Consider the following 9419-nt stretch of genomic DNA (forward strand, 5'->3'; position numbering starts at 1 on the left):
CAGTATGGTCTCGATCTCCTGACCTTGTGATCCACCCGCCTCAGCCTCCCAAAGTGCTGGGATTACAGGCGTGAGCCACCGCGCCCAGCCAAGATTCTCTCTCTTAAAAAAATCACAAAAAAACTGGATTTCCAGATCTCTAATCTTCTTAGTACCACAAGATATGTCATAGGTATCTTTAAATGAAATTCTTAGCTGGAAAAATGACTAAAAAGTTTTTTTCTACTACCTAGTAATCATTAGATTATTTATTACTGGTTACTTAGAAAATTAAAAGGGATAGGGCCAGGCACAGTAGCTTATGCCTCTAATCCCAGCACTTTGGGATGCTGAGGCAGGCAGATCACCTGAGGTCAGGAAGTGGATTGCCTGAGGTCAGGAGTTCGGGACCAGCTTGGCCAACATGGCGAAACCCTGTCTCTACTAAAAATACAAAAATTAGCTAGATGTAGTGGCATTTGCCTGTAATCCCAGATCTTTGGGAGGCTGAGGCAGGAGAATCACAACCCAGGAGGCGGAGGTTGCAATGAGCCAAGATTGTGCTGCTGTGCTCCAGCCTGGGCAACAGAGTGAGACCTGTCTCGGAAAAAAAAAAAAAGCTGGGCACAGTGGCTCACGCCTTTAATCCCAGCACTTTGGGAGGCTGAGGCAGATGGATCGCCTGAGGTTGGGAGTTCAAGACCAACCTGGCCAGCATGGTGAAACCCTGTCTCTAATAAAAATATAAAAATTAGCCAGGCATGGTGGTGCACACCTGTAGTCCCAGCTACTCGGGAGGCTGAGGCAGGAGACTTGGTTGAACCCAGTAGGTGAAGGTTGCAGTGAGCTGAGATCGTGCCACTGCACTCCAGCCGGGGTGACAGGGCAAGACTCCGTCTCAAGAAAACAAAAAATTAAAAGGGATAGAATGTAATGAAATATATTTTGAACTTAAATGATATTCTATATGTGTATCTTCCTAGGCAAAAGCTGTAATTTCCAGGGAGACCATTAGGAACAGGTAGTATCTATTTTTCTCCATTATTTATTTCTAGAAACTCATAAAATGGACATTTTATATTTTTCTATAAGAACAAAGTATTAATTAAGGTATAGATGACTGACCAAGGGCTTAATCAAATAAAATGACTAACAGTATCTATCATAAAGCCATACAAGCCTTATGTTCTCATCTCAAAAATGCTGTGACAGCTTTTTGCTGCTTTAATCATAAGAAAAGTGATTGGTGGATGATTTTACTAGCCCAGGCTTTTAAAAACTTTCATCTAGGCTAGGCGCAGTGGCTCGCGCCTGTAATCCCAGCACTTTGGGAGGCCTGAGTGGATGGATCACTTGAGGTCAGGAGTTCAGGACCAACCTGGCCAACATGATGAAACCCTGTCTCTACTAAAAATAGAAAAATTAGTTGGGTGTTATGGTGCAGGCCTGTAATCCCAGCTAGTCGGGAGGCTGAGGCAGGAGAATTGCTTGAACTCGGGAGGTGGAGGTTGCGGTAAGCCGAGATTGCGCCACTGCACTCCAGCCTGGGTGATAGCGCAAGACCCTGTCTCAAAAAAAAAAAGAAAGAAAAACTTTAATTTAATCTTTCTGTAGCAAACAGGCATTCAGAACCATTCCATTGATCTTAATAAAGCTGCTCTTTACTGCTTCTACTCAAAAACAAGACTTTCGATCAAACCATAAGATTTTATACTACAGATAGTCAGCTTCACCAAAGCCACAGAGGAAACATGTTGAGATCAGGCATCCCGCTTGATAGTTTCTTGACTACCATTAAAATGAAGATTGGGAAGTCATGAAAGTCATTGGTAGGCCATTAGCATTGATATCTTGAAAACATCTACCCTAAACCATCTGCTGTGGACCGGTAATAAGAGGCCTGTTGTATATGAAATTGTCTAGAATTCAGGTACAGGTCTTTGCCAGTTAAGTAAGGGAGCAACATGTAAAATGGTGGAGGAGTGGGTGCACTCACTTGCCTCCGCTTCTGTCCTGATTTAACCGGCATTTTTCAACCCTAGGAAAATTTGCAGAATCTAAGTTTATTGCAATGATTTTGAACTGCAGCAGCTTTAACTCTTACCCTTTTCCCACATAGTTATGGTTTGTGAGTTGGAAAGAAACAACTGTAGGTAGCTACACGTACATAATGATCTCTTTATTCACAAAGGTTATAGTAAAATTGATTGTAAATGACTTTCTAAGTGCTAATATTCAAAACTTTTGGATTAAAATGTATTTTTCACAGTGTATTTACTTTGGATGTATTTATTTCATTTAAACAATTTAAATGGGGCTGTGTAACCAAAAATGGTGTTTAAAACCAAAACAGTATAGTACTTAGAATTTGGAGTAGAGGCCAGGCACCGTGGCTCACGCTTGTAATCCCAGCACTTTGGAAGGCCGAGGCAGGAGGATCGCCTGAGGTCAGGAGCTTGAGACCAGCCTGGTCAACATGGTGAAACCCAGTCTCTACTAAAAATACAAAAATTAGCCGGGCGTGGTGGCGTGCGCCTATAATCCCACCTAGTCTACTCGGGAGACTGAGGCAGGAGAATCACTGGAACTCGGGAGGCAAAGGCTGCAGTGAGCTGAGATCACGCCACTGCACTCCAGCCTGGGCGACAGGGCATGAATTCATCAAAAAAAAAAAAAAAAATTGGAGTAGATAGATTCATCATTAATAAGTAATAGATTTTGGGAAAATCAAGAAATGGCTAATAAAATGAACACAATGTAAAATATTAAAATGTAGACTTTTAACAATCTATAAATTGACCATCTGTTTATAAATTGGTAGATGGTTGTGTACCATCTTTTAAAATAAAGATTGAATTTCACCCAGTGCACTGGTTCCCATTGCTTACATTTCTCTGCTGAGGCCGAACCTGATATGGCCCTGGTCTGTGTTCCCAGCCCTATCTCCTCATTACCACTAAAATGTTTCCCCCGTATACCTGCCTAATTTTTCTGGCTCTGAGCCCTTGTTCGTACTGTTCTGTCCAATTCTACCTTCCAAAGACCTTTCTTAATGCCTTCAGATTCTTTCTTTAAGACCTTTTCAGATTCCCATGGCTTTTTGAAATCAATCTCTATCCTATTGTCATCACATTTAAGTTTCTACTTCCATCATCACTCCTATCCCTTTGTTCCTTGTAGGGCAGGGATGCTGTGTTTTATTTCCTCATCTCTGTAACTTCCACATAACCTAACCCAGGTTCTTGCTTATGGGAGATGCTGAGTGTAGGGTCTGAATTAGATACTGTTAACTAAAATGCTTGTTGATATTTTAGTTATTAATTCATGTTAACTTTGGCTGAAACTTTTACATTGTGAATAGTCAAGTAAAACTTAGATTGTTATATTCTGGGTTAGTATTAGATTGTTTTTAAGATTATTTTAAACAAGATGTTTTTAAGATGAGTTTTAAATAATTCTCTTAAGACAAATAAAGCTTAACATGAGCATTTGAAAGAAATTATCCCAAACCATTCCAGTTCCCGGCTGTGAAAGACTTCCAGGCCTAATAAGTTTTCCATTTCAGTCATAAGTAGGTGAAATCAAATGAACAATAGAGGGAAATGTATTTATTTGCTTTATACACATGCATGTGTGTTGTGTCTACATATAAACATTGCACAAGCTTAGAATGAAGTTTCTGTCATGCCCAGAAAAGGGAGAGGCATTTTTGTGGATTTTGTCTGGCTGCCCTGGACATGTTTGAAGAACTGTGCTGTTTACTTCATACCAGGTGTGTGAGCCATACCTTTGGTAGGAGGGTGTACCTCCTACACCCAAGAAACATAAGCCAGGAGAAGGTCTGTTGCAAGGAGAAGGAACCCAAATGACCCACAAGAGGTGGGCCATTAATTATTGGGTCAGATACACAAATGCATGGTAATTTATTTAAACACCTCAATGGTGACCCACGAGGAAGATTGCTAGTAATAACGGAAAGGTTCACAATAAATAAGAGTAAAAAAGGCAGAATGTAGAACTGTATGATAGTAATTATGCAAACAAGAAGCATCTTTTATAAAAGATGGGAGGAGCCCAGGCATGGTAGCTCATGCCTGTAATCCCAGCACTTTAGGAGACTGAAGTAGAGGATCACTTGAGCTGCAGTGACCCATGATCGTGCCACCACTCCAGCCTGGGTGATAGAAGTGAGACCTTGTCTCAAAACAAAGACAGAAATGCCTCCAGAATTTTAACATGTCAACAGAGGTTTTCTAGAGCTACTTTTTTCAGCTTTATACTTTGCAGTACTTTCCAAATTTTCTCTAACAAGCAGTATTTTCCAAATTTTTTACAATAAGCACACACACACACACATCTGTTTGCATACTGCCCAACTGGTGGTGAACAACCACTGGCTTTTAGTCTATACATATCTGGAATATTTTATAAATAGTAGTTCTTAAACCCTTGAAAGGGAGATGAATGACCAGCTGAGGAAATAAAGTCAGTGATTTCGTTATTTTCCTATATTCACATCATGATTCTAGGAAAGAACTCGGGAGTGACTTCCTTCAGCTTCAGCCACTCCTGGGCCAGGCGCATGCTTAGCTGTGTGGTAAAGGTCACCAGCGTCTTCTGCAGAGTGCCTGTGACATCTGAATTGGAGATTTGGCGAGGGTAAGAGACTAATGTAGCTTCAAGTTTTTCTTTCCTGTCCTCCACTTGAAATCTGCCTTCCCTTCCAGACTGCCTGCACTGCTGACTTAAGGACCCGACACCAAACACAGAAGCAACAGCTTTACACAGAGCGTTCAGCAAGCTCCCACAATTGTATAAGGTAAAGTTGCCTTTATAGATTCCTTATTCTGTATCTCTCCTAGTGGTTCTGTTTCTCTAATCAAATTCTGGCTGATAACAGTTGCTGAGACTCTGAAAGAAAAGGCAAGAAACTATAATGTTTCTCATTATAAACTATTTAGAATTATTTGGCCATCTTTTTGCTATGAATATGTAGTATTTTGATACATTGTTTAAATTAAAAAGTAATGAAAGAGATCACATAGGGAAAGATAGATTGGATTATTTTAAAGTGTATATACTAAATTGAAAAGCAAAGAATAAAACGGGAGAAACAGCTCCCACATGTGACTGTTGGCAGGAAGCTTCCATTCCTCTCTATGGGCCTCCACAGGTTTGCTCACAGCAAATGATTCGTGACAGAAAGACGCAAGTGCAGTTGTACCCAAGATGGAAGCCACCATCTTTTCTATAACCTAATCTGAAAGCAGGGACATACCAGCACTTCTGCCATATGCTGTTGGGTCACACAGACCAACCCTGGTACGGTGTGAGCACAGGATCACACAAGGGTGTGAACTCCAAGGGCAGAGACCACTAGGGACCATCTCAGAGGCACAGAGGGACACCCTATCCAGCTGGTGGCTGATGTAAATTAACATAGCTTTTTAGAATAGCAGTATATATCAATAATCTTAAAAGTATTTATACTTCTTGATCTAGTAATTTCATTTCTAAGAATCCATGCTAAGAGGATTTAAAATGTGGACCAAAAAATGAGTATAAAAAGAGGTTGTTTCCAGTATTTAAAGTTGTGAAAAACCAGAAACAATCTAAAGGTCCAACAACAGGAAAATGAATTTTGATATTTTTCTAATAGAATTTTGTGCAGTCATCAGAAATACCATTTACAAATAATTTTTAATAACGCAAAAAAAGTTTATAAAATGGTTAGTGTAAAACCTGGACACAACTACATAATTCTGATTTTGTAAAAACACACACACACACACACACACACACGCATACATATGCATATAAAGAAAACTGGAACAAACAAAATGTCAACAAGCATAGTTGGAATTATAGTCATTTTAATATTCTTTATGCTTTTAAAAATTTTGAAGTTTGTATTACTAGCATCCATTACTTATATAATCAGAGAAAAAATACAACTTTAAAATATGTGTTTAGGTCCAAAGATGGTAATCTAAATGGTGTTACAGGCTGAATGTGTGCCTGATCACCATGCCCCAAGTTCATATGTTAAATCCCTGGCCCCCAAAGCAATGGTATTAGGGGAGTAGGGCCTTTGGGAGGTAATCAGATTTCGATGAAGTCATGAGGGTGGAGCCCCCATAGTGGAATTAGTGTCCTGTTAGGAAGAGGAAAACAGACCAAAGCCTTCCTTTCTCTCCTCACTATGTAAGAAGACAGCCAGAAGGTGGCCACAGCCAGGAAGAGAGCTCTCACCAGAACCCAAATCTGCCAGCACCTTGGTCTTGGGTTCTCAGCATCCAGAACTGAGAGAAATGAATGTGTGTTGTTTAAACCACTCAGGCTACGGTATTTTGTCACAGCAGCCCGAGCTGACAGAGATGGATAGAAACAACACAAGGAGCCATCAGCAGACGAGTGGATGATCAAAACGTGGTGAGGTCATGCAGTGGGATATTATTCAGCCATAGAAGGAATGAAATTCTGATACATGCTATAAGGGTGAACCTTGAAAACATGCTAAGGGAAATAAGCCAAACTTAAAAAGACAAATATTACATAATTCCACTTACATGAGTTAGTTAACTAGAATAGGCAAATTGTGTCATAGCGACAGAACATTAGAAGTTACCAGGGTTGGGGGAAGAGGGGTGTTGTGGGTACAAAGTTTCTGTTTGGAGTGATTTTGAAAAAATTCTGGAAATGGGTAGTGAGAGTAGTCAACGTGATGAATGTACTTAATGACGCTAAATTGTACACTTAAAAATGGTTAATGCTGGCCTGACGCGGTGGCTCACACCTGTAATCCCAGCACTTTGGGAGGTCAAGGCGGGCGGATCATGAGGTCAGGAGATTGAGACCATTCTGGCTAACACAGTGAAACCCTGTCTCTACTAAAAAATACAAAAAAAAAAGAATTAGCTGGGTGTGGTGGCAGGCGCCTGTAGTCCCAGCTACTCGGGAGGCTCAGGCAGGAGAATGGTATGAACCCAGGAGGCGGAGCTTGCAGTGAGCTGAGATCGTGCCACTGCACTCCAGCCTGGGCAACAGAGCGAGAATCCGTCTCAAAAACAAAACAAAAAAAAGGTTAATGCCTGGGTGCGGTGGCTCACGCCTGTAATCCCAGCACTTTGGGAGGCCAAGGCAAGTGGATCAGTTGAGGTCAGGAGTTAAAGACCAGCCTGGCCAATATGGCAAAACCCCATCTCTACTAAAAATACAAAAATTAGTCGAGTGTGGTGGTGGGTGCCTGTAGTCCCAGCTGCCAGGAGGATAAGGCCTGGGAATTGCTTGAACCCAGGAGGCAGAGATGGCAGTGAGTTGAAATTGCACCACTGTACTCCAGCCTGGGTGGCAGAGCGAGACTTCGTCTCAAAAAAAGGTTAAAATTGTAAGTTTTGTTACGCATATTTTACCATAATCTTTAAAAAATAGATATATAGGAGATAAAGTCAACAGAATTTAACAACCAGTTGTAAATAGAGACTGTGGGAGAAGGATGAATTAAGGAAGACATGAGTACAACTTTGTGGTAGGTGAAAAAATCTTACAAAATACATGGGCAAAGATCCTACTTGATTCTTATGATTTAAAAATCTCCCAGTTAGTAAACAAGGCCAGGTTGAGATTTGCAAGTGATGTGAGGTGTTTATTCTGTTTTGTAATGTGAGGACTGTGAGGCATCTCCTGGACTTGAGTATCCATTAGATAATTGAAAATACGGATTTGAGAACTCAGGAGATGTGCAATGCAGTAACAAAACTCTGCACCATTGGTTTCTGTCTCCTAATTTAATGCTTTTATGGGACAAACTGTGTGAGGCAGGTGGGCAAGACGGGCAGCCATGTTGTTTGTGGGTCTCTGGCCTGTGGGCCAGCCTCAGTGCTCACTCTGAGGTCATGTCCAAAATTAGAACACATTCAGGCCTACCACAGTCAAGGCTCCCTTTCTCTCTTTTTTTTTTTTTTTTTTTTTTTGAAGGCTCCCTTTCTCAACTCTGGTCCTCTGCACAAATATCCGAAGCCTAGAAATAATAATTGTCTGTCCTTGTGTCTTGCATTATGAAAGTCTAGGAAAGGGCCTTGGGAATGAAGAAGAATGGAAAAACTGCTTTAATTGCTGCATGCTTCAGCTTGCAGGGGAATCACTGAAATGTAGACAGGCTATAAAAGGACAACCAGAAGAGTGGCTACAGCAAAGGCATTGTTTTTCAGAGCAAGCTAGAGAATCCTGCCAGTGTCCTCAGGCAGGGCCCCTGGGCACAGGGGTTAGGCAAGGGAGTGTCCCAGCATGTTGATGCCCTGAGCATCAGAATAATGCAATAGAGGAGCTTCCAAAGAGTTCATGTCAGATACTGTAAGCTGAACATTTCTAGGCAAATGAAATTTGATTTCCTGAATAAAGCTAGTTTCTTCAACTCCAGTGCAGATTCTCATAGATTGATAGTGGCTTGTGATCCAGATGAAGAAAACAATTTTTCAAAGATTCATATTCTTTGTAGACATATGGATTTAGAGACCATCTAATCTAACTACCTCATTCTACAGATAGGAAAAATGAGGCCTAAAGAAGTTAAGAAAATACCATGGAAATGTCACTGCTGAACTGCCATACGTAGGATCCAAAAGAAATTGAGTAAATGCTACTGTGAGAAATACAGTACTAGGTCCAAAGAATCTAATACAAATTAAAAATCTAAATGTTATTTCTAAAGCATCCCTGCACATAGCTGAACTTTACATAGTTCCATTTTCTTTCTTTTCTGTTGAAGAAGAGGCTGGGTACAGTGATTCACGCCTGTAATCCCAGCACTTTGGGAGGCTGAGGCAGGTAGATCACCTGAGGTCAGGAGTTCAAGACCAGCCTGACCAACATGGTGAAACCCCGTCCCTGCTAAAAATGCAAAAATTAGCCGGGTGTGGTGGCAGGCGCCTGTAATCCCAGCTACTCCGGAGACTGAGGCAGGAGAATCACTTGAACTTGGGAGGTGGAGGTTGCAGTGAGCCAAGATCACACCATTGCACTCTAACCTGCGTGACAAGAGGGAAACTCCATCTCAAAAAAAAAAAAAAAAAAAGCCAATCACTAACCTGTGTTGTTTATTAAACATGACAGACTGGCATGAAGTAATTACCCAACTATAAACAAAAAAGCTACAATCTGCCAGGCGTAGTGGCTCACGCCTGTCATCCCAGCACTTTGGGAGGCAGAGGCGGGCAGATCACCTGAGGACTGGAGTTCAAGACCAGCCTGGTCAACGTGATGAAACCTCATCTCTACTCAAAATACAAAAATTAGCCTGGTGTGGTGGCACGTCCCTGTAATCCCAGCTACTCAGAGACTGAGGCAGGAGAATCGCTTCAACCTGGACAGCAGAGGTTGCAGTGAGCCAAGATCGCGCCATTGTACTCAAGCCTGGGCAACAGAGGGAGACTCGGTCTCAA

Source organism: Colobus angolensis, unplaced genomic scaffold (genome assembly GCF_000951035.1).
Source record: "Colobus angolensis palliatus isolate OR3802 unplaced genomic scaffold, Cang.pa_1.0 Scaffold605, whole genome shotgun sequence".
Lineage (NCBI taxonomy): Eukaryota > Metazoa > Chordata > Mammalia > Primates > Cercopithecidae > Colobus > Colobus angolensis.